This window comes from Ailuropoda melanoleuca, chromosome 1 (assembly GCF_002007445.2).
Source record: "Ailuropoda melanoleuca isolate Jingjing chromosome 1, ASM200744v2, whole genome shotgun sequence".
Taxonomy (NCBI): Eukaryota; Metazoa; Chordata; class Mammalia; order Carnivora; family Ursidae; genus Ailuropoda; species Ailuropoda melanoleuca.
The window spans coordinates 32473328-32500432 of record NC_048218.1 but is presented as its reverse complement, the minus strand read 5'-3'; the positions used below and the strand labels follow the sequence as shown (position 1 = coordinate 32500432).

Sequence of the window (27105 nt, the reverse complement as noted above, 5' to 3'; positions counted from 1 at the left end):
CTCAGTGGGGAGTCTGCTTCTCCCTCTTCCTCTTCCCAGGTTCATGCACTCTCTCTCTGTATCTCTGTCTCAAATGAATATAAAAGAAAAAGAATCTTGGATCATATTATAAAAGTTTTATTTTAAATATTTGATAAAAACAAAACATATATGTAGCACTATGTAAATTACAGAGCATGATAATAAATCAAACATCAGTGACCACACTAACCAACTTAATATCCAGAGAATTACCAAGACTTTTACCCCGACTACTCTTTGCTTCTGACCTCCAAGAGGTGCTATCTACTGCAGAGGTTCCTGGCAACCCACTACTTTGAATAATCTCACCATGGACAAAAAGAACCCTTCAGGTGGACAATGTTGACTTGCAGTGATGGAATAGTTTTACCCCCAGCTCCTTCCCTGCCAAGGGAGAGAGGAAGAGGAGGAGCTGAAATTTTTTTTGATGTTTCAAAGGGTTCTAGTAAGGTGATGTGCTACAGATCCCAACCTACCCCTACCTCCTACCCCCACCAGGTCATTGCTATTATCCTTCCTGGGCCTCATATAGACATACCTAAAATATAATAAGGCAGCTTTTGTTAATTCATGAAGTCTATTCTTTAACTCTGCTTATGACGTAAACATATCAGCTGTTGACTCATTTTGAGCTTATGATCAAGCCTCCTGCCCCTCCCTGACTGTCCCCCTGCACACACTGAAGAACTATGAGACCTAGGTCAAATCACTTCACTCTCATGGCTTCACTTCCTTTGTGTAAAATGAGAAGCTTGAACTATAAGGACTTCTGAAATTCTTCGAGTTCTAACTTCTTTGAGTCCTAGGAGAGTTCACTTTGTAGTTTTACATTAAGATATCTCCCCCACAGCAGTATGGCATGTACATCTGCCTAGAGACATTAAGTTGATTAAACAACATAAACTATGTACATAATTTTTTCAGCATACAAAGGTAATATTCACAGAGGCCTGAGTAGTAGGTGGTTGGGTACATGTGTGTGTATCTAGATAGAGCCAGTTGACTATGCTGGATTGTAATGGTCCGCAAGGAGAAAATAAGTTACAGATGGAAAACAGCAGTGGGAAGTCAGTGAGGGGAATTGAGGGGAGGATTTCCACGCAAAAAATCTCCATTTTTTTTTTAACCCTGGGGAGCAGGCATTTCATTTGGTAGACTCCTTAGTTGGAGGTGCTGTCAACCCTTCATCTGGTTTTGCATATGAGAGAGGGAAGGGGAAATGTTTTAGAAAAAGATCAGAGACTACGGAGAGCAAAGGGAAAGTCTGGGTAAGTGTAAATCGTGTAAAATGACTGGTAAATATCCCGTCATCATGTATAAACACACCACATAGCTTTTGAAACCCTTATTATCTTCTTGTCTTTACCTCACAATCTCTCTTTTTCTCATCCAGCGCTGGGTTTATATGGACAGGATCTAATGCCGATTGTGAGTGACAGAAAGGTCCACCATTACCAGAGGCTGATTACAAAAGAATACTTGAGGAGCAAGGGAAGACAAGAAAGAAGTGACACAGGGAGTGTTTGCTTCACTGACCATGGGATGGATGGCCATGTGGGGTGCCTTCAAAACCCAGAATGGCTTTCCTATGATTTGTAAAAAAAAGTGAATAGCAGTAAAAGAGCTTCTGCTGTACCTCTTTCATTTTAATTCTTTATTGGATAGAATATCGACTCAGACACTATGTAAAGGACTGGTTAACATACTTTTGTGTAGTATATAATAGACTTCTCAAGAGAGAGTTTTTATAGACTTTCCTGTGTCTCCATTCCCTAATTGAGGCTATAATATGCACGTTATGTGGGCAAAATATTTTAGGAATCTTTAATAAAAGAAAATTTCTCCAGATGCTAAGGACAGTATTATAACTAGCATATTAGAAGTATTCTGATGCTGTCCATTTGACACCCTGCAAAGCAATACAAAACAAAAGGAAAAACTTTTTTGTATGTATTTTAAAGTTGTATTATTCCTATGAAAAATTCTATTGAAAAATATCACAATCCTGAAAAAAGTAACATCCCGTGGGATTTTATAAAATCACATTCGTTTTGAAAGTAAACGCATTTAAGTGGAATTATCAAGGTGACTTCCACTATTACTGTTATTGTTGTCTTCGGTAACTAATGACAACCTTTTCCCATAGAACTGAACATAAATTAAGTGAAAGCAATGCTACTGACTTCCAGTAATAAATAGAAGGGAGACAGTAATGGGGACTCCCTGCTGTTTTTCTTTGCTAGTGTGTCCTAGGAATGCAGAAGAAAGAGTATCTAGTTCATCACTCATATTTTTATGAAATGTACTTCTTTTCACACTACCCCAAAGATAGAGTATCAGTGCAATTTAAAAATGAGCTATCTTCACATATAATGTGACAATTCACAACATAAAACTTAAGGGAGAAATCTGCATTTTTATACAACTTAGTTTCTGCTGAAAGAATATCAGCCTCATAAATTCAATGAATGAAATATATCTTTCTAAAATAATCATCAGTTTCATCTATATTTGAATTTTGAAGGCTAATTCCTCAGTTCAGTTAAAAATATTTAAAGGTGAGGCAATATATCACTTTAGTCAGGTGGTAAAGTTGACAGACTTGGAATGTGGAATCAGAAGCAATTGTTTTGATTCCATTTAAAACCTGTGTGCCCTTGGACAATTGAGGGTTTCAGTTCCCTGAAATATGAGATGGGGATGATAAGGCCAACTTCTCTGGTTTGTTCTGACACTTGGTGGACACCTTATTTAGTCCATCCACCCATGGGAGGACACTAACCATTTTGTATGTCTGCCTCTTTGTGCCCCATCCCTTGGCCATAGCTGATTGGATGGGAGTGAGCATGTGGCTCAAGGTAAACCAATGAAACCAAACTTCCATTATTGGATACCTGTAGTTGTGGGAAAGGGAATGACGAATTGTTTCACTGACTCTAAATGCTTGTGCCAGGACTTATAGTATGCAACCCGAGATATGACTCCCAGACTTATCATATGGATTGCAGAAGAAGGGGAAAAAACTTAGGAATCATATCTAGACAGATGAGGCATGAGCAAGAGGTTAGGCAGCTTTCCATGCCTTCCTGGTGCTTACTCACCTTTCTGTCTTTGGGTTTCATCTGAGTCTTCTGTATAGAAATCTCTTGCCAAACTTGTCTTGAATTTCATACTTTGATTTGTAACCCAAGAAGTCCTACCAAATATAAGAAATAAGTGAGAGTGTTCATGGAAACCATCTTTAAAAACTATAGAGCAACTTTGCAGGGTTGTTACAGGATTCCAACAGATAAAGAAAAACAGTACAAACTCCATAGTGTATGAATTAGTCTTCCGTAACAAAATTCCAGAGGCTGGGTGGCTTATACAGTAGAAATTTATTTTCTCAAAGTTCTGGAGGCTAGAAGTCCAATATCAAGGTGCCATCAGGGTTGGTTTTGTGAAGCCTCTCTTCCTAGCTTGTAGATGCTTGCCTTTTTATCTACATTCTCACGTGGCCTTAATTTTCTGTGCCTGTGCATGGAGGGAGAAAGATCTCTCATATCTCTCCCTCTTCTTGTAAGGGCACTAGTCCTGTTGGACAAGAGTCCCACCCTTGTGAGCTCATTTAACCTTAATTACCTCCCTAAAGGTCCAGTCTCTGGAGAGTCATACTGGGGGGTAGGGCTTCAACAGATGAATTTTGATGGTGGTCGAGGGGGGGCACAATTCAGCCCATAACAGAGTAAGTAAATGACGTTTACCACACACATAGATACACAGAACAGAATCCACTGCAGTGATTCCGTTGGAGCTTCCTGGCCTTCAGCTAATGATTGTCCCCTGCTGTCTGGGAAATCACCTGATTGAGGTGAGGCTTCTGTAAAGTCCTATGAGAAGTTCCATTAGGTTTTAGAACCATTACATTTTCAAATACTTCTTGGACTCCTCCCAGTTTTTTCCCTCTCAGCTTTGGCTATTTATGTGCTGGCTTAAAAGGTGAGAATAACTGGTGACAACTCTAATGTGTTCGTTTTTGAGTGAAACTATATCTTTAGGGTCAATTTCTAAGAAATACCATCTCCTTCGCAATCTCAGGGTTTAGTTTATTTGTATCTATTCTTGTACCTGTATAAAGGTAAGGTATGATCATTATATTCATTCGGTTATAGTGATTTAGAGGTTCTCCTTGAAGTCAATGACCCTGTCAGTGTGAATACCTATTATTATTTTTCTTTTCTTTAGCAAATCTGGTGGGCTTGAAATAAAATATAATATCTATATAAATAGGATTAGTGGAAAACTTGGGAGCATGCCAATCTAACATTTCTATAGTCCTACCTTGGATCCTATTAGAGAAATTGGAAGTAATATATTGCAAGAGACTCTTAAACAAAATCTTACCCTTCACCCCCTTTCTCCCCCAACACACTACCTTTAGGAACCAGAAGAAAGCTCAGGAAGACCTGCTTTGGGAGTTAGCTGGGAATCCCAAATAAATCTGAATGAGTGGGTTTCTATCCCAACTTCGTCCTCAACTTTAACTGGCTTTATTATCTTCCTTAAGACCCGAAAATCTTCCACCGTCTTCTGGCACTCACAGATGGTCATAAACAAAGTCTCTGTATTCTCCTCCTTCACTTTCTGAATGTTTCTTTCACCTTCTCAATCTAATGAAATCTGGTTTTCTCCCTGGGTACATTATTTCACTAGAAACTCTGAATTGGCGACTCTAGAAACCCTCTGAATCTCTACCACAATGCTTATGTAATTGGTATCTCTAGATTTCCACTCTCCAGTATGGTAGCCACCAGCCATGTGTGCCTATTTAGTGCTTGAAGTGTGTATGGTCTAAATTGAGATGTGCTATATGTGAAAAACATACACTGGGTTTTTAACACAGTACCAAAAAAGAAAGAAAATGTAATATATTTCGTTAATAAGTTACATATTGATTACATGTTGAAATGATACCATTTTGGATATATTAAGTTAAATAATATATTATTCAGCTTAATTTTACTTATTTCTCTTTTCCTTTTTTAATGAGGTTACCACAAAATTTTAAATTATATGTGTCATATATTAATATTGAACTACTTGTTCATACTCTCTTTTCCATTCACATAATCCCCAGCATCTTCAGGCACTTGCTAACTTTTTACCCCCACTATCTGCAGTCCAATTCTAATCCCCAAAGCATATTCTTTCACTCTGTCGTATTTGTTTTTCTTTTTCTCTTTTTGAAACAGGTTTTAGCTCCTGACTCACTATCATTCTTTCCAATATCCTGTTGTAAAGTCCTTGTGATTACAATAATCAGGTGGATAAACTTTCAATAAATAACACCTCTCACTTTCTTGACTTCCTTTTTTCTATTTTTTTTTTTCCTCAACTTTCCCTCAGGCATTCCTATCATGGATGGTCATATGCTAGAACTTGCCATTACAACACCTCCAATTCCTTCGTGATTTCAATTTTCAAGCAGTTTACTACCTCTTATATATATATTTAAGTGTAGTACCCAGCTCCGATAGTCTTTCCACCCCATGCATTGATCCCATTACCTGTTCACTGGCTCTTTAAGCCACTCCTGTGCTCACTCTTCCTCACCCAATTTAAATGTCATTATGCCTTGTAATCACTCCCTTGTATACATTCTCTGCCCCCTTGTCCTTCTCTCACTTCGTCTTGTTCATCAGGCAAAACCCCAACTCTGTTTAAAGATTTATTTATTTATTTATTATTTTGGAGAGAGAGCACATGTGTAGGGGGGCGGTCAGAGAGAATCACAAGCAGACTCTCTGCTGAGCACTCAATCCCATGACCTTGAGATCACGAACTGAGCCAAAACCCTGTCGGAAGCTTAACTGCCTGCGCCACCGAGGCGTCCCCCCCGCAAACTCTGTTTAAATGTAATTACCTGTCTTCTCCATTTTTTCGTATTTGAAGCTGAACAGATATGGATGGAAACCCACAACAATGTATCTAGACTCATGTTAGATCTATGACCATAACTGAAATATGTCCCTAGTACTGTTGAGCAGTCATTTTCTGTCCCACATGACTATTTTATACCCTTTCCTTTCTCTTTAAAACTCAACACCAACTCTGCATGCAGCCTCACTTTAAGCATAAGACTTTACTTTCTAGTTCATTGGGAAAATGGAAATAATTGGAAGGGTGTTGTTACAAACCTTTACCATCCTGTCTCCCAAATGCCACATCCAGTCCATTAGCAAATCCTTCACTCTACCTCAAAAATATGTCCAAGATATTTTCCTTTCTACTCTTTTGCTTCTCCCACCCCTTCCCCTTCTGTTTGCCACACAGTAGCTACAGTGACCTTGTCTAATCTTGCAGGCCAAGTCACTCCTTAGTCACATCCTTTCAGTGGCTTCCCCTCATACTCAGACTAAAGTCACACCTTCCTGTGGCCTTCATTATGTCCTCCTCGTTCACTTCTCTGACATCAGTTCCTCTGCCATTTGTCTTCATTCACTCAGCTTGTGGCCTCCTTGCTATTATTAAAATAGATAAGCACATCCCTTCTCAGGGATTTTTAGTCGGTGAGAACAGGAGATAAAACTAGAATGTCCAATGGTAATTTAGACTTTATCCTGTAAGCGCCGGAGAATAATTGTAAGTGAAGGGATAGGTCAGTTTGCATTTCAGAAAGTAAATAATATGTTAACATTATGTAGGATGGATTAGGGATGGGAGAGACTGAATATCAGTTAGTAAAATTTAGTGGTATTTTTTGATTAACTAGGTTTTGGAATAGAGGTAAGCTGGATTTGAACAGCATTTTGAAAATAGAATTGAAAGTGTATCTCACTTAATAGGCTGGATTGAAGACTAAGAAGAGTCCAAGATGCCTGGGTCATCTAGTTTGCTCTGAGTAACTGAGCAGAATGAGTAGATAAGGTGTCTCTCTTAGTCGATTTGAGTTTCAGTAGCCAGAAACTGGATGACTTCTAAACAGCAGAAATGTTTCTCACAGTTCTGGAGGCTGGGTGTCTGAATTCAGGATGCTGGTATGGTCAAGCTCTGGTGAGAGCCCACGTCCGGGTTGCACTTCTCATCACATCATCACATGGCAGGAAAAAGCAAGCTAGCTCTCTGGCCTCTACTTTTAAAGGTACTCATCCCATTCTTGAGGGCTCCACCCATGTGATCTAATTATATCTCAGGGGCCCCAGGTCTTACTACCATCATATTCAGGATTAAGGTTTCAACATACACATTTTGGGGGAACATAAACATTCAGTTGGTAACAATATTCCATATTTACTTCTGATATTAGACCACATCGTGTAATGTTTGTTTCTAGTCTATACCCAGGTCTTGACCCAAGATTGGTATATCAGGGCCCTGTGAAGACCATCTCAGGGGCGGTTTCATCTGTATTGGGAACATTAACACCACTGCAGCACAGTCTGTTGTGTTTATGCTTTAGTACTTATAAAATGGGGACTTAATGCTCTAGGAAATCATATTTCATAAACAAATGCCATTAAAATAAAATAAAATTATGATCCAATAAACTGAATACACTAGCAAGTAGCTGACCCCTCTGGACTACAAAGTGTCAATTTGAAATGAAAAATGTTTCCTAAGGTCTGTGTAATTCTTTTTCTTTTTTTTTTTAAGATTTTATTTATTTATTNTTCTGTGTAATTCTTAAGAGATAAGTAAAGGACTTTTTGATGCCCTGCCTTTCGGATCACTCTCTCAGTAACTCGTCCCTGGGCAGTTATCACTGGCTCTCATGTTTCTGTGTCCCAACTCCGTGCACTGCTGGTGGGGCCTGGTTTCCCTCTGTCTCATAATTCCCTATGACCAAGTTATCTTTTTAGTACTGGAGTCTGATCTTGAATCCCAGCTGCCAAGTCCACACCCTCTCAGGAGAAATCTAGCAAAAGGTTCATTTATATACCACTCAAGAGAACCACTTTACAGAAAACCCTGTGATGCATGTCAAATATCCTCTGACTTTCTACAAGGCCAAGAATCTTTAGAAGGGGACTCAGAATTGTTTCATCTGTAGAAGCTGTCATTTCTGAAGCAGATACTTTTAAAGCTTTGAACACCAATACTTACAGCTACTGCTCTTGGTCCTAAGGACCTGAAGAATCAATGATGTTACTTGGGTAGTTTATTTAAACAGAGTTTTACAGTTGCTGTGCAACCTGAGTGCTGTTTTGCATGACAGGTAATTCTTTTGTAGTCAAAAATTATTTCATTTTTCATAACACATCACATGAGCTCTCTTTTCTGCATTTCTATGCATATGAACATATAGAAGCAAAATCTTTATGATGCAATTCAGTATTTCACAAAAATGTATCAGCTACTATGGAAATATATGAAAGGGAAAGACAGAACTTTGTTACTTAGATTTAGTGCCTTCACTGCTGATACACTGTAGGGTTATTATTATTATATTGCTGGGCTTGGTAATAACTTTTACTTACTCATTTCTTTATTGTAATGCATGACTAGTATAGGAAGTATAGAAAATGCAGAGAGTAAAATCAGTAGGAGTCTCCAAAACCAAAAATAAAAAGCAGTCATTACTATAATTATACACACACCCACACGCGTTTTTGAAAATAAAATGATATGCTATTTTATAACCTGAACTGAGAATGTTCTAATTGAATTCATTAATTAATCCACAACTAGACTTATTTTCTGTCAGAGGACCAAATGATGGGAATGATAAATTTTGATAAGAAGAAGAACTGAGTATGTGGTATTGTGACATTGGGTGTTAGGTGCTAAGGTGCAGATGTCTGTATCCAGAAAGATACCATACTGTTTGAACTTCTAAAGGGATTCAAGCTGGGTCTCAATGTGACATGTTGACCATGTTTAGAGACCACACAAATCCTTGTAAAATTCTGCATATCCGGTGAATTAATGCACGTACAGATTAAGCACAATGCTTGGCATGGGGGAAGCACTCAATAAATCTTAGTTTTTGTCATTCAGCTTTTTCATGCTGCCAGGACTCTGGGTGATTGTGTGTGGGAGAGATTCCACATGAGTGAGGCTGATGCAATGTCTCTGGTTAAAACTCTGTTTGTAGTTTGCATCACATTGCCCTTTTGGCTTAGATATTGCTATATGGACCAAATTCTTATGTTAAAGTTTTAATCCCCTGTTGGAGGGAAGTAGAAGGTGGGGATTTGGGAAGTAATTAGGTCAGAGGGTGAAGCCCTCCTGAATGGGACTGTGCTTTTATAAAAGAAACCCCGGAGAGCTCTCTCCTGCTTTTCACTGTAAGAGATTACAAGGAGAAATTGGCAATTGGCAACCCAGAAGAGGGCCCTCATCAGAAGCCCAATCATGCTGGCACCTTGATCTAGGACTTCCAGGCTTCAGAACCGTGAGAAATGAGTTTCTCTTGTTTAAAACTGACCCAGCTTATGGCATTTTGTTATATCAACCCAAACTGAGGCAGATGTATTATTTATAAATTTTGAATTAATTTTGGCTTTAAAAATACTTCACGTAAATACTTATGAATCATTGATTGGCGATAAACAATTCTAGGACTCTCGGAAGTGTTTGTTTTGGCAGTTCTTGGCTTAAAAACTGTAATAATTATTATGACCCTATGGATAGGAAAGTTTGAAAAAACATACAATATCATTATTTTTATGGAATTTGCTAACAATATAGCAGAAACTGGAAGACCGAGGAAGGAGAGGACAGATTAGTTTTGTACCTATTCGCATGGTTATGTATGACCATCTTTGTCTATACTGACTGTGTATATAATCCTGACTATGATTTGCTAACCCTTCTTTTGCTTTCAGATGAACTGCCAGCTCATATAAAATGTTTTATCATATCATTTAAATGATTAGCAGGAATTGTTTTGCTTAAGCCTACTTATTTTCAAATGTAAGCATTACAAAAGATCATATCTGAAAATAGTTAAGGCATTAAGAATATTACTTGCTTCCAAATGCAACCCAAATAGGAGGACTGTTTAGTAGTTTATAATACTTTGAAAAATAAGGTCTTTATGTGTACTGTAGCACTTCTAAAAGTAAAAATGCTGCTGAAAATTTCCTTATATTGCTTAAATATACAGAACTACAAGGCAGCTGGATATTGCAAATAGCATTGCATAAATTATATAAACTTGAATAGAGCAGATTTAAAATGAGTAGGAAGAGCAGCTATCATTGGCTTTTCAAAGGAAGTGTTGCTGTTTGACAAAACACCACACACTCCCCAAAAACATATGTTAATTTGCAAAATTTGGATCTATTCCTCATGGATCACATTTCCATAGGGGAATTAGAAACATTTATCCACTGAAATTTTAGTGACATATCAGCATCTAGCATAATTTTGAGTTAGTGGGTAAGTAAATCAATCGGTGATGATTGAAGCTTCTAATAACAAATACGAAAGTGAAACTGATATTCAAGGAGTGAACTGAACTTTGATTTCAAGCCTGAAAGGTATCCTTAGATATTGATAGGTAGGCAGTATTTAATAAAATAACATTTGAACTCTTCTGATTTTGGAATATTTCCTATATGAATTCAACCCTGAATATCTTAATGTTTTTTTTTCCTTAGAGCATTCACTACATTTTTATTAAAGACGTGCACCGGTTAAAATAGTTATATGGTTTTCATAACATTAAATTGGCAAATAATGTTTTACATGCTTAGATTGCTTAAGATATGGATTACTTAATGGCTATATTAGTGACTTTGAATATGTAATGATTTGATTAGACACGATCTTTGGGCAATTTATATATACGTATATATTTAGGGAATATATACATATCTTTTAAAAATGTGTTGCTTATGAAAAATCCTCTTGGAACAATTACAATGGAGACTATCGGTCTATTCCTAACAGAGTCTGAAAATCCTGTCTTAAAACTACTCATCTGACTTAATTGTAAACTAAATTAAAAGTTTCTAGGTTTCTCAACACATGTTGTCAAGGATGTGGGAAAAGGGGAACACTTTTGCATTGTTTTTGGGAATGCAAACTGGTGTAGCCACTCTGGAAAACTGCATGGAGGTTCCTCAAAAAGTGAAAAATAAAACTACCCTATAACCTCATAATTGCACTACTAGGTATTTATCCAAAGGATACAAAAATACTGATTCAAAAGGACACATGTACCCCAATGTTTAAAGCAGCAATATCAACAATAGCCAAGTTATGGAAAGAGCCCAAATGTCTATTAACTGATGAATGGATAAAGAAGAAGTGGTATATATATGCAATGGAATATTACTCAGCCATCAAAAAGAACAAAATATTGCCATTTGTGACAACGTGGATGGAACTAGAGTGTATTTTGCTAAGCGAAATAAGTCAGAGAAAGACAAATACCGTATGATTTCACTTATATGTGGAAATTAGAAACAAAACAGATTAGCATAGGGGAAGGAAAAATAAGATAAAAACAGAAATGGAAGCAAACCAGAGACTTTTTTTTTTTTTTTTTTTTTTTTAGAGAGAGCACACGCATGCCAGCAAGGGGGGCGGGAAGAGGCAGAGGCAGAGGGAGATGACATCGGAGATCTGAGCTGAAATCAGGAGTCCTAAGATCATGACCTGAGCTGAAATCAAGGTCCCACACTTAACTGACTGAGTCACCCTGGCACCACAAGAGAGTCTTAACTATAGAGAACAAACTGAGGGTTGCTGGAGGGGAGGGTGAGTGGGAGGATGGGCTAAAATGGGTGATGGGTATTAAGGAGGACTCTTGTGATGAGCACTGGGTGTTGGATGTAAGTGATGAGTCACAAATTCTACTCCTGAAACCGGTATTACACTATATGTTAACTAACTCGAATTTAAATAAAATCTTGGAAGAAAATAAAAAGTTTCTAGGTTTCTTTTATCTAATTGTCTTTGGTTAAAAATAGTTTTATGTTTTCCTAAAAATGACTGAGTTCTGCTAAGAAAGACTTTAAGTTTATTAAATAAAATCATTCTTTGATTTTTTTTTACAGTCACTGGAAACTTCAGCTTGAATATATCTTAACATAATAGAATTTCTGACCACACAATTTTGCTTATTGTGATCCATAAATCTCTGTTAATCTGCAGATAAGAAGATTAAGTGAAAGAATTTGGCCTTTTTTCCTTTCCCTTCATCATTTCTTCTCACTTATTGCACTTGCTTTTGTCTTTTTGATACACATACTTTAAATATTGTTTTGAGGTTATTGACTCAAATTAAGATACAGGGGAATAACATCAAGTTGAAACAACAGACTACCTGCATTTCACAAGGATAAATGCAAATTGTTTTTAGGTCAGAAAGTCTAATTGAATAAAAAAAAAATGGTAGAAGTTATAGCTGACACACATGCAAAAAAAACCTGAGGATTTTCAATTTGACTGTAAGCTCAATATGAATCAAGTGTGATGTGCCAGCCTTTAAAAGCTGATGCCTTTGAAGACTCTATTAGCCTTGAAAGGTGACTGAGGTTGGATGGAGGTTGGGTGGGGGCGGCGGGGGGGGGAAGAACCATATATTAAGAACAGTAAAAAGAAGCTAAGGATATTTAGCTTGGAGGAGAGAAAACTCTAGGGGCAGGTATGATAGCTGTCTTAACATAGTTGAAGAACTCCAGATGGAAGGCTAAAGCTGCAGCAGGAGGTTTAGGCCATTTTACACCTGAGGAACTCTCAATTCTGAGATTATATGATTTTGTAATCAATACTAACGTTTTCAGGAAACGATGGTAATCGCTAATAAATCATAATGAACTTAATATTTAATGACTTGGTTTTCAAGCATTCCCTCATTGATGACCCCAAATGTTATCTGTGCTCACCAGCAGTGGTAAAAACATCTGAAAAATGATGCTGAAGCAAAGAAATATAATTGGGCCTCGGGGATTTGGTAAGCTCAGTAGGGTTAGTCCTTTTTAGAAACTGTGCTAAGCATAAGCTTAGAATCCCCCAAATCTTGGAATATATATATTCTCTTCATAGCTGTATCTGAGATCTAAAGGATGGTATCTTGGGCTTATATCATTCAGTTGAAGGCTCTGAAGGATGGATGACAGGCCTATTCTTAAGCCTATTAAGTTAAAATTATGGTGCTGCAGACTACAGACCCTAAAAAACCTCAATAATTGCCACAGTGATTTAGGATCATCTCCAAATGCAACACTGTGAAATTCATTGCTGTTGCAACCAGCACAGTGTAGTCTATAAACATAGAGGAAGATGCTTACAATCTATATTTTTCCATTCATAATTTATGAATTGAATCATTGATCAGAACTGCCAGATTATGCCTATTATAAATATTGACAATGGCCTTGCAGTTCTCTTACCCTAGGTGTATGGAGATATGTTTCCTTGGTGATAATGAAGTTATCCAAAGCTCATTACTAATAGTGTATAGCATAAGGTTCAACTGCTAAGGACAAATTCCAGTTAACAGCGAACTGCTTTCCATTAATTTAGAAGACTAGGATTCGCAAAAGCCTTACTATATAGAGCAAAATAGTCATTTGAATTAAAAGGAGAATGTCTGACACAGCACTAAGATTACATAGAAACAACAAAATTGTCTTTAAATAAACCACCTAGGTAACATCATTGATTCCATAGTCAAAAAAATTATGATCCTTGGGGACTGGGAGCAATAGATACAAATGCTGGTTTTCAGAGCATCAAAACTGTTTGCATCAAAGAGGACAGCTTAAGGAGATGAAACAATCCTGAGACCCTGTCAAAAGACCTTTTGGCCTCTTAAGAAGTTGATGGAATTTGACATGCACTGCAGGATTTGTAAAGTAGCTCCCTTGAGATATATTCAACAAGACTTTTTGACTGATGGTAGTTGTTCTAAGCCATCCATTTCCTTAAATCTTTAAGAAGGTTTCTATTTATTAAAGAAAGAGAAAGAAAAAGAAAGGCAGGAAAGGAAAGACATGCCCTGGAAAAGGGTATTTATTTCATGACATATGGTACCAATGGCTCTGCTCTTCTAGAAAGGACTCAAATGAACAAACACATCAAAGAAACCAGAGAAAACTCAGATGCCGTGGTGACCGCTGATTTTATTTGTGTTTCTGGCGTCTTTAGGGGAGAGCTCCATAACAGCTAGAAAAAAAGAAAAGTGTTTATAATAAAGAGAAGTGATAATTGAAGGTCGACCTGTGGCTACATTCTGTTTTTAACATTCCTACCAATTTTCCTCCTGTTGTTAATCAAGGAAAACTTATATTTACCATTTAAATGGTCATCCGAAAAGGAAAATCAGTACTATTTTCCATTTAAAAAAGTCGATCGACCTTACAGAGTTTCTCCTCTAGGTAGAGGAAAATGGCTTATGACAGAGAGGGCTGTGCTTTTCATGATGTGGACAGTGGGGGCAGTAGACTCCTTCATGGCGGTTGTACTGTGCTGACCTACTCTCTGGGTTGAACGCTACTAATGGGTGTATCACAGGTGAATGGAGCCCCAATGAGACAACTGTGTGTGTGTAGGGCCCTCTCCTGGAAGAAGGTATAGTCAGCTTAAAACAAGGAACGGGTTTCTCTCACTGCAGGAAGGTACAAGGAGGGCAGTTTTTATGAACCAGTTTCTAAGTTGTGTTCTTTTCTGCCCTAGGATTTGTTAAAGCAAATAAATATTTATAGCATCAACAGATTTAGTTTTGTGCCTACTCTGTATAAAGCCAGGTGTTGGAATCTGAGAAATAAAAGGAAACAAGACATTGCCTGTATTTCAAAGAGGCAAGAGTCAAAGCTTAAATCCTTCCCACTCCTGTGCGAGTTTAACTAGGAGCTGGTAGAGACAGAGAGTACACCAGACGTTTCTTAGAGAGCTGATTACTGCATGCTCTATGGCGGCCTCTAACCACATACGGCTACTTAAATTTAAATTAATTAAGATTAAATACCATTAATGATTCAATTTTTAATCCAGTCACCCTAACCACATTTCAAGTGCTCAGCAACCACATGTGGCCTGTGGATTTTGTATGGGATAGTGCAAAGATAGAATACTACTGTCATTACAGGAAGTTTTACTGGGCAGCATTGCAAGATATCCAATAATAATAATAATAATAATAATAATAATAATAATAATGATAATAATGAAAAAGCACTGGCCTGAGCATTAAGAGACCATGAATTGAGTCAGCCTCACACTATTTTGTGTGACTTGAAACTTACTCCTTTCTTGAATTCAATGTCTTTTTCAAATGAGGGGGTTGTTTGAAAACCCACTAGGTCTGTTCAGCAGTGATGCACACATACTGTAAGGTTCTGTTACAGAACAGAGCTAAGAGTCATCCTGAAAGCACACTTCTTGTTTTAAAAGTTTCTGAATGAATAATTGCCTCACAAACTATTTGACTTTGGTTTCTTTCAGGGGTCAGGTCTGTTTGGCTTCTAATAAGCAAATAAACAAAACTCCACAGTGTCCCTGTCGATAAGAGAGTACTGTTCAGTACATAAAAATACAGTGCTAAAAGATTTTTCATAATCCGTATTATCAGCCAATCTACTAGCGTCATTTGAATTGTAAATATTAAGCTTGTTTTGGTAGCCATGGCAGAAATGAAAGTCTAAAAGTATATTGTCGTTTCATTTGTGATTTTATTGAGAATTGTTTTCACTAGGGAACCCTCAGCCTGTCGGATTAAAATGGTAAAGAGACCTTTTACTGCAAGAGCTCTGACAGTTATCCCCTTAGCAAAGTTTGCTCTTGTGATAATTACACCTACTCTTGTTTACCAAATGAATCACTTCTCAGTGCTGCTTTTAACCTTGACTGGTTTCCCTTTATGATTTTTTTTTGCTATGAAGAGATATTTAGAAATACAGTGCACATTTTCTGCTACTCTTTTTCAAGTGATATTTACTCTTGGTTTTCTTTAAAGCAGATTTCAAGGTTCATTTTAGGGGGGCAGTTAAGGTGGGGGAGCATATCAGCAATATGTCTTTCATCTGCAAGAGCATGGATGTGCAGTGGTTAGTCAGGAATAATTCTGCCTAATTTCCATGTCTCCCTTGGGCACTCCGTAGGCCACACAGGCACCATCAAATCTACTAGGCATTATGGGAGGAAGAGTTAAAAGGATTTACAGACCTAGAGAAGAGAATGAGACAAATGGTTCCCATAAGTAAGTTAGGCTGGGCTTGGTGGGGTAGGTTTCTCCGTAAAGCCACAAAAATCACCCTAAGGTAGAAGAATGTTGAGATGCTGAAATCATGTGCTGGAATTCAGGTTCACGTTTTGTATGCACTAGTGATTTTTTTTTTTTTAAGATTTTATTTATTTGACAGAGAGAGATAGCCAGCGAGAGAGGGAACACAAGCAGGGGTAGTGGGAGAGGAAGAAGCAGGCTCCCAGCAGAGGAGCCTGATGTGGGGCTCCATCCCAGGACGCTGGGATCACGCCCTGAGCCGAAGGCAGACGATTAACGACTGCACCACCCAGGTGCCCCTGCACTAGTGATTTTTAAATACAACCCTCGGTATTAATCAAATGTCCCAAGTTCTAAAATGGAAGGTGCTGTTACCAATATGGGACCTGTCTCCATTTGCAGGGGCACTAAGAGATTTTTCTTTATGATAGTCATGCAGCGTAGAGAAGGCAGAAAAGATATCAGAAAGTATCAAGAATGTTTGGAGGGTGGCTCAGTCGGTTGAGTGGCCAACTCTCCGTTTGGGCTCAGAGGCTCAATGGAGATCTCAGGGTTGTGGGCCTGGGGCGAGTGGGGCTCCACACTCAGTGCGGAGTGTGCTCGTCCCTCTCCCTCCTCCTCTGCCCCTTACCCCACTCATGCTCTCATGTTCTCTCTCTCAAACAAAAAATAATTAAAAAAAAAAAAAGTTAAAGAATGTTTGGCGGTATTTAAGAGTAGCAAGCCCAGGGGCCAAGAGACAGCCTAGGACAGAGCACAGAAGGAACAGCCTCTGGGCAAAGTCAAGTGGCATTGAAGCAGAGAAAATGGTTTTAGAGGCTGTTGTAATCTGAGACCATGATTTGAAGTAAAAAGGACTTGGGAAAGGAGAGGTGAAGTCCCAGTAATTTAATACTGCTCCTCCACGATGAAATGCCCTGAGGCAGCAAGGCCAGCATAAGCACATGCAAACACAGACATACAACTGTGTCTCCTTAACCTTCCCTGTGTTCCACACTCTCCCCCTCCCACACTGTCTTGTCTGTCTCTCCCTTTTCACTGTCACACTTGCAAGTCCATCCTGGTGGCAAGTTTTGGCTTCCTCCTCAATCCTGGGCCACTACCTTGTGGCTTCCACCACACCCTCTCACTGAAAGTGGCCTCATTGAAATCACCCATGCCCTCTGGAGACCATGAAACTACACATGATGGATTCTGCAAGTTCATACCTTTCTTTTTTCTTTTTGTTTTTAAAAGACTCTATTTATTAATTCGACAGAGATAGAGACAGCCAGCGAGAGAAGGAACACAGGCAGGGGGAGTGGGAGAGGAAGAAGCAGGCTCATAGCAGAGGAGCCTGATGTGGGGCTCGATCCCATAACGCCGGGATCACGCCCTGAGCCGAAGGCAGACGCTTAACGACTGCGCCACCCAGGCGCCCCAGTTCATACCTTTCTTGACCTCAGTGACCACCTTGTCCTTTTGAAACACACTTCACTCAGCTCTCATGACGCCACGCTCTTTTGGTTTTCCTACCTCCCATCTTCTTTGCAAATTCTTTTCCTTAGAGTTACATTCAAATTATTGGAATCTCTGATGTGGGAAGCAAAGGCAGAAGAAAAATTACTAAATTTACTTACTCCCTACAGCCCACTGACAATTCTTTGAAACAGGCAGAGTGACATTTCCTCTCTAGGGATGTAGCTGCCTCCGTGTTGATAGGCAAAAGGCAATCTTAGCCGGACTCCCAGCACCCTGTAAGTCTATTTTAACATTTAAAAATTCCTTTGGAAGCTTCCTTTATCTCTACCTCCACCACCCTGGATATATGTTGGCAATCATCCCCCAAGCATATGACCCACTGATATATATCTGAAGGGTCTCATGACTGAGTTTTTACTAAATAAATAAATGATCTTTCCTAATAATAGCTAGCCCCATCAGGATCCTGGGATCCAAGATACTTGGGAGGCTTTCACTATCCCTAACCCCCTCCCAACTTGAAAGTATATAATGGGCCACTCCTCATGACCCCAGTGCAGCTCTTTCTGCCCAGGGGGTCCTGTCCTTGTGCCTTAATAAAATCACCTTTTTGCACCAAAGACATCTCAAGAATTCTTCCTTGGCTGTCGGCTTCCAACCCTGACATTTTCCCTACATCAATCTCTACCTAGGATTTCTTCTTTTCTCACTCTGTACACTCACTTTGGGCAGTTGCATCCACTCTCAAGATTCAAATGCCTTAAATATACTAGTGGTATCCAGACACACACTTTTTCTTCTGACCTTTGTAAAGAGCGTGCCCATGACTTGAATTCATCTTTTCACTGTTTATTCCCTTTCCATTATTTCCCATTTCATTAAATTGCTTCATCCCCAGCAATTACTCAGACAAAAATACCTAAGGGTACTTGATTCCACCTTAGCCTTAAATCCCTACCTCCTAACGACAATCAATTAATTGCCAAGGCCTATTATTCTACCATCTAAAAGCCTATTGATTGGACCATCTAAAAGGCCACTTTTTTTTTTCCTATCCCTTTTTCTACTAACCCTTGATCAGGCTTTTGTCTCTCTCTCTCTCTTTTTAATTTATGCAATAGCTTCCTGTCTCCCATACTATAGTATTTTGTATCTTCAACTTACTTATTGTAAAGCCAGAATGATCTTTTAGGAACACAAATCTGATTCAGACAATCCCACCCTAAAATCCTTCAGTAATTCCTATTGTCACCAGGATAAAGTTCCAGCTCCTTAAGGTGGCTGGTAAAATTACCCAGAAGTTTGCTCTGACTGTGTCTTGTTACCCCATCCCTAGGAATATTTCCCCTCAAACTCAGTGCTTCAAACTTTTGATTTCTTTCAGTTCTCTGATTTTCTTTTCACATTTTCTCTTATTTCACCTCATTCACACATGTTGTTTGTCTTTCACCAACACCTATTCTTCTGTCACCTTTAATAAAGGATAATTGGAAAAAAGGCAGGCAGGGGCAAGGGGACCTCCCTCTTCCCTAAGAGGAAACCACCCTTTAAAAAGATTTTACACCACCCTGGAAGAGCCCTCCATGCTTTCCCATGTGATAGCTAGGTGACAAAAACCTGCTTGGATGACAGGCGCAGGGAGGGTTAATCAGATTCAACAACCAGCCAACAAACCCAAAAGCCCATAAAAACCCCTGGACTTAGAAACTCCCGGTGACAACCCTCTCAGGTCCCCTCCCTCTCCGGGGGTTTGTACTATCACTTTGCTATTGCTCAGTAATCGGCTTTGCTGCCCACCACTCTTTGGTCTACCTCTTCATTCTTCCAAGCGGCGTGACCAAGAACCACGGGCACCAGAGGAAAGGAAATCCTGTAACACCTTCTCACTTTTCAGATCTTACGGCAGACACCACTCTCTTCAGGAAAATTTTCCTAACCATTAGACCAGGTTAGGCTCCTTCAATAGCAGCTTTCCAAGAAAACCTGAACCTCGACTGTCATACAAACAAGACTGTTTTTTGATTTTTTTGTTATCTGTCTTTCCTATAAGTTAAGCTCTGTGAAAGCATGGATTTTGTCAATTTCACTCAGTATTGTTTCCATTAATTGAATCAAAGATTCTCTCATATAAAAAACATTGAAATCAGTACACAAGCAATACATATGCATACTTATATGTATTACACATAATGTACATAAACATTCATTAATCAGGTTAGCACATATTAATATTATGTGCTAGAGACTTCTGTACAGAGATAATTTCATACACAATTTATACAGCATATACAGGCATTTCTGTCATGCACCACATATGTGTTTTTGGATAATTTTTGTTCTGCAGAATTGCACACCGAAAATAACAGGGCTTATTGGAAAAAAAAGAGTTGAGCAGAGATTCAAAACTGATGTAACTTTTTAAGTAAAGCATTAGCTAAAATATTAATTGATATCTGGGAATATAACACAAACAGCAGAGGCAGGCAGCTCAGTGTGGCTGGAGTTAGCCTCAGGGAATCATTTGTTTAAAACCGCCAGGACAATGGATTGGAAATGCTGGCGTGGGGCACTGAGTTGGTGCAGACCAACTTGAGCTCTGAGCCGGTGGGGCTGCCATTTAGGGGTCACGTGTGGAAGAGAAACGGGCCATGAGCTGAAAGCTGTACAAAGCTGGTGGCGAGCCTCTCTGGGAAAAGAGCCCCTCATGCAGGTGCTCAGTTTTACTTTTCTTAAAGTATGGCTGTGAGTGTCGCAACTGAGCTGAGGGCTTTTTCTTCTCCTCTCCTCTAATTCTACTCTGGCTATTCTGGCTCCCTTTTCCTAGAAAAACCTGCATGTAAACTTCCATTATTTCCCAAGTCCTAATCATGTGTAAGGTGATCAGTGTTAGAGAAACACACATGGGAGCTGAACAGACTATATTTGCACACTAGGCAAGTGGTTTTGGATTGTGTTCTCATGACTGGATTTCTATAACCACGCTAATAAGAAGAAACAGAAATCAACAGCTAATAAAGTTAACCCTTTCTTAAGACTGTGAAATAGTATGTACTTAGTAGAGGTAAAGATAGAAGTGCTTTGGAAGTAAATGTGTGTGTGAGACAGAGAAGGAGGGAGAGGGAGAGGCAGATAAAGTGGGGTCAGGTTCCATAAAGGAGGCAGAATCACTATGAATTTTGTGGAATATGGACTTTATGCTAAGAATAAGACCCTACACAGTCAAGAGACCCTGGGGAAGTAAGGGTCTTTTGAAAGGAGGAGTTGTAGAGAATTACAGAAAAGTTAGTCCCCAAGACCTCTGAAGCGCTGATGTGGGTGGACAGATAGAAACTTGCAAAAGGATCTGGGAAGGCTGGTCTCCCCAGCTGATGGAGCAGGACAGGGGTGGAGAGCTGCTGTAGTCTGTTGCCTGTGCGTATGGCAGGGGTCCTGAGGTCCCATTAATAGAACTGGCTGTTGGGAAGAAGAGCTGTATGTGGAACAGGGAGATTGAGGACAAGCTGGAATTTGCCAACACTTCTGTGCTTGTGTCTTCTTATATCCAGCTGCGATGGCTTTTGGAGAGAACGGTGATATCTTCACTATGCCTTCCAAATCATGCACAGATTTCGCTTGTGGCAAACTTAACTTGGAAGCATACAAAAGAAGGGGATTCTTGGAAATACAGTCCCAGCTAAGGCAAGTTGACATAGTAAAACACACTTTGGTAAGTTAGTCTGCAAAGGGAGGCAAGTGCCAAATTTTGGAGAGCTTAAAGGCCAGAACTCAGGAATCACATTGTGTTCCCAAGAGAGTGCCTTGGCACCATCTTTGCTTTTTAAGATAATTTTGGCAACAGTAGGATGAGCGGGATCGATGAGGCACTGGGGGTTTTGGAGTCCAGTTATGACACCTGAAATGGATCTGGGTAAGATGTTGTAAAGAACTGAACTAGAACATGATATGGGAAGTAGAGAAAGGAGAAACTATTTTTTAAAAAAAAGTAAATTTTGTTCAAACCAATCGTTTGGATTCTAAGTAGAACATGGTCCTAAGTGATTCAGAAATTAGAGGAATTTCTGATAGCACTGTTCCTATGTGGCTCAAGTATCTCTGGGCCTTTGTTCATGTAGATCTCTCTTCCTGGAACAGTTTTCCAGATATTTGCATTCTCATTTCACTCAAGCCTGAGATCAAAATTATATCCCCATGGAGTAAGTTAAAATAGTGTGCCCATGTTCTCTTTCCTTAATTTTGTATTTCTTCATAACATTTATTACCACCTGATCATAACTGTTTATTTTCTAAAATTTTATTTCCTTCCTTCCCTGCATGTGAGCAATTCCATGAGGATGTATTCTGCCTTGTTTATTGCTGTATCTCTGACCCTTCAATAAAGAATGAGTGGCCCATGTGACCCTGGTCATGAGTAGTGCTGGGAATTTCAGTAACAGACTTTATAATAAAGTCAGGATGTGCTGTGAGTAGAGGCATTGACCTGTCAATGGAGGCACAGTTGTATCCTTCCCAAAGGGATGAGTTTTTGTTATTGGTACATTATGGATCAGATTTGTTGGGATTCAAACATGGTGATATTTGTCTGGGTCAATAGATGCCCTCATCTAAAGCCTAATGTGAGAGCGACAAAGCTCAGGGAAGTTCTAATTCCAATTGAATGCTTAGAAGGTCTAGAAACTCATCTAGTCCATACCCCAAATTGTTGGAGTGCTGAAGTTCAAAACTGTATTACTATTGTGGATGGACTTCTAATTCTTTGTCAGGTATGAGATTAATGGTGGCTGATGGTTTTGATGGACAGTCTTCCACATCCACAGTTGGGCAGGATTGGAGCATTTGAGAAATGACAAAATAGCATGATGTGATTTCATGAAAAACTAGAATTATTCAGTAATCATTCTGTACCTCGGTTCTACACATGAGCCAATCAGCACAACCCCTGCATATATGAGACCATGATTGCCTGCTTGTGTGTGTCCTGCATAGTTAGGCAACAGGATCTGGCTTGAGGAGAGGGGATTCAAATTCTACTAATGTCCTGAATGGTAGCTTGGGAAAAGTTAGCAGAACAAAGACATGGGACACAGTGGAACAAGACACTGGGAGCATGTCAGAGAAACCTCAGAATTTTTGTTTAGGTTGAACCTGAAAAACAACATGAAATAAGTGTTATCTGTGTTTGTTCCCAGAGTCAGGGGCTTGGAATGGGGTTGGGATCTCCTGAGCAGGAGTGTGCCCTGGGCATTGAAAGCCAGATGGACAAAGCAAAAATGTCTTGGCTGGAATGCTAAAAATAGACCTAATCAAATGCCAGCTTCAGTGCCTCCAGTTAAGAGTCACAAATCAGTGTTGGGCAGTTTTGATCAGAATGAAAACTGATTGAGTATAGCTTAGGGTACCAGGGTGATTGCTGTGAGCAAAACTGGAGTGTTGGCGGCGTGCCTTCATGTGCCAGCAGGTGTGGGGTGTTTTTGAGTGCTTGTATGTATTTGGGTGAAAGTTTAATTGTTTTAAGACCCAAGACAATCCTATAACTCTTTAATCTACTATGAATTCAGCTGTGTTGCAGACCTTGTCATTTAGTCTGCTATTTATCTTTCAGAAAATATAGCCTAGTGCTGCAGAAATGGGCCATCTATATTAAGATACAATTACTTGATTCATCTCAAAGAATTGCATATGCATAAATGTATGAATGTATGTGTGTACGTGTGTGTGTGTGTGTGTGTGCGTGCGCGTGCATGTGTATATATTCGTAAGCGATGTGAGTCTCAGAGGAGTCCAGTCCAGGCTATGGAGAAGGCTCTACTGGTTCTGATATTCTCTGCTTCTCCCCTCACGGTGAGGGTGCTCCATGTCACCAAGATAACTTTGAGGTTATCATGATCGGCTGCATTGGCTTTAGTGGGTCATTTGTAAATGTCAGAAACAGGGCCCCAGGAATTATAATAAGCNTGTGTGTGTGTGTGTGTGTGCGTGCGCGTGCATGTGTATATATTCGTAAGCGATGTGAGTCTCAGAGGAGTCCAGTCCAGGCTATAGAGAAGGCTCTACTGGTTCTGATATTCTCTGCTTCTCCCCTCACGGTGAGGGTGCTCCATGTCACCAAGATAACTTTGAGGTTATCGTGATCGGCTGCATTGGCTTTAGTGGGTCATTTGTAAGTGTCAGAAACAGGGCCCCAGGAATTATAATAAGCAAAGTTTCCAGACCAGATAACTCTGCTGGTATGTTCATTAGTCTTCTAGAGAATGGGTAAATTTTTTATGATCAAGATGTGTATCAGTGCCGCTGTCCTGTTTAATTATAGAGACAAGAAATAGGCAGACACACTGATGCGGCATTCAAGTGAGGGGGAAAAAAAGTAGAGGAATTATTACAGACGTCTGGATGGTGTCCTTAATTCCCCCTCCAGCTATTGAATCTCAGCTGTCTGCAATCAAGAACCGAGTCACAAAATGGCTTGCATTGTGTTGCTATTTCAGTTTGACAGGCAGTCTTTCAGCATGGAAATTGTGAACAATTCACCAGGTTTTTAAATTTCTATAAGAAAAACATTTAAATGCTGTTAGAACTTCAGCTATAATGGCACTAAGTATAACTCTACAAAAATATTTTAATAATCATGTGAATATTCAGTAAAACCTTATTAAATTGAAAAGTAAGGTGCAAACTCCCCCAACACAAGCAGATTTTAAATTAACTGTATTCAGATAAACCAATAATTTTATCAAAGGAAAGTAGGGCAATTATTTTGCATAATACACAATTTGGGGGAAAAAAAGATACCCGATTAATTAGGCATTTCTGAAAACAGCAGATATTTTGAACCATTTATTCTGCTGAAAAAGTTTTACCGAGTTCTCATTTTCCTAGCTGAGACAAATATTCAAATCTGCACGTGTTTATATTTGCAGTGTGCACGCATGCATATAGGTTTAACTAGATATTTGTATATTTCTCTCATCTGCATACATAGGTATGCATATGTAGGAAGGATGCAGCACCCTTTGGCTGGGTGCTTGGGAATATTTATCCGGGTTGATTATTTTTGACAGATTTTAGAATGTTGCTGCCTCTCCTCTCGCAGGAGTCACTTTGGAGAAATGGATGAAGGGGACCTCAAGTGCTTGGAGAATATAGCCTCCTTAGCATATCATTCAAATACACCACTGTATTTATAAAAGCTTTTAAAAAATGCTATGAATGCTTATTTAAAAGGACACCCAGGTTGCATGCCGATTCCTCAGAAAGGTGGTAAACTCTTTAGGTTGCCTGACCAGAGAAGGCAGGCAGAAAGAGTAATTTAACATCATTCTAATCTATTCCTAATGGAATTTGCAGTGCTTTTCTTCCCATTTCTTTTCATTGTTTTTCAACCTAATCACTAATAGGAGGCTGAAATGGAGTCTCTTAATTGTTTCTCACTTTTTACAAATTCCAAACGCACAGTTTGCTCACCCTGACTAGTGCTTTTTTGTTTTTTCAAATTTTGGTTTGCAGTCTCTTTCCTGTACCCAGGGGCAGTTGGAAATAAATAAAAAGTTGTCTCATTTGGGAATTATCTAAAGTAAATAAATAAATAAACAAGACTAATAATTCGGCAACTCATTGACAAGGCTGTTGAACCAGGTAAAGTGGGAAAGAAATTATTCAAGTTCCAAACCTTTCTACTTGCAAATTAGCCAAAATCAATTGCGTTTTAAGCGTTGCACCACCTTGATTGATTTTAAAATGGATAGCACTTCGCTGTTCACATTTATGGTGAGCTGTGAAGGACTTGGCAATGGGCATCTTTTCTACCCGTGTTCTGCATTAAACTTTTTCAATAGTGACTACTTTTTAATGTTGAACAAACTTTACTGCAGAGTGCAGTCTGGTTTTTCTGGGAGGTTGAAATACAGTCTTCAGATTGTATTTGTTCATTAATTTTTTATATAGCATTCTTCTATTTCCTTAGAATCCCTAGTAGGTTCTAATTAATTCCTTTAAGTCAGAAGAAATATTTTTGAAATTTTAGGGTTAAAAACAGACATCGGTATGAGAAAATGCCTTATGGGGAAATGAGTTAAAGCCTAAAATTTATATGGTTCAATGGGCGTCAAAAGGAGGGAGGGGGACGTTACTGGTTTTGAAATCAAAAGACAGATTTTGAACACTGGCATGGAGAACACCTTCGTGACCTTGGACAAACTTTAGATCCCTCTACCCCCACCTCACATCTTCCCCCCAATCATGTATTGTTTTGAAAATTAAATTAGAAAATATGAACTTGTTTGACAATATTAGGCACAAAAAGAGTGACCAGTAAATTCTGTTTTTCTTCCTTAAGTGCAAACCAGGACACATAATGAATTAAGTGAATGATTAATTATATGCTCAGTGTCTCCTCCATTTTCCCCTTTCCTCTACTCTTTCTTACTTCTCTGGTACACTCCATTTCACCAGAAAGTGTGGAGTTATCTCTAACTGTACTACCACAGAATTTTTCTTCTGCTATACTGCCAAGCTCATGCATTGAAAATGGAAAGTTAGGGATTATACATTACACTGGTGGTAATAAGTGGTAATTACTATGGTTGCAATTGATGGAAATGTCATGGTGATATAAGCTAAATAGGAGAACGCATATTTTATGTTTTTGGCACATATAAAATGCTTAAATACATGTTCATTTATTAGAGTTAGGGATGTTTTGGAGTTAAGGACATTTGTGACTACTTTGCTAGAATGTTTCATGAAGCATATACATTTTGTACAATGGGACGAAAGTTAGATGGGCCACAGTTTGAGCATGCAATATCATTTCTAATGATTAATCATTTATAAATATTGATAACCCAGTTTGGTTTAAAAGATACTGTCTTGGCTGAGCTAGAATTTTAATTTGTAAAAATTGGCTGGAAACAAACATTGGTAATTAGTTTCTAGTTTGCATAAGCCTTGCTTCGCAAATATTTGCTCTTCTAAAGAGTTAGCAACGGGTGTTTGCATATGTACTAGGATTTGTGGGCAGTAACAGTGAAACTCATTATGACTTTGGTAACTGCCGTCATGTATTTTACATGGGCTTCATATTTGATAAGACCCACCTGCTTCTACTCATCTCCTGGTAATCCAAATTTGACATTTTGGGGAGCCAGTTAATTTTCTCTAAGAAGCTATGTTCTCACCTGCTCATCCACGTTCCCAAGGAAGCGCTCTTTTATTGTCGTTGGCATCATCGCTTGTAAAAAAAGAGGGTTCGAGCTACATTTGGAATCTTGAATAAAGATTCTTTCCCCCTTCACGTCCACTTTTATTTATTTATTAATAAAAATCACAGTAATTAAAAATGGTTTTGTTTTAAAGGCAGGGGTAGAACATTCTTTCTGATGTCTAGGGATGAGGCCTCAACCAAAATTTAAAAATAAGCACTTCTCATGCCTCTGACTAACTCAGGGGATCTCCCTGTGACACAAACAAATACA

General features: G+C 38.9%; 1 pseudogene; it reads right to left on the bottom strand.

Annotated features, from left to right (window-relative positions):
* LOC109490365 overlaps positions 1-26856 on the bottom strand; it is a 43383-nt pseudogene extending 16527 nt beyond the window's left edge.
* Positions 26857-27105: the final 249 nt, after the last annotated feature.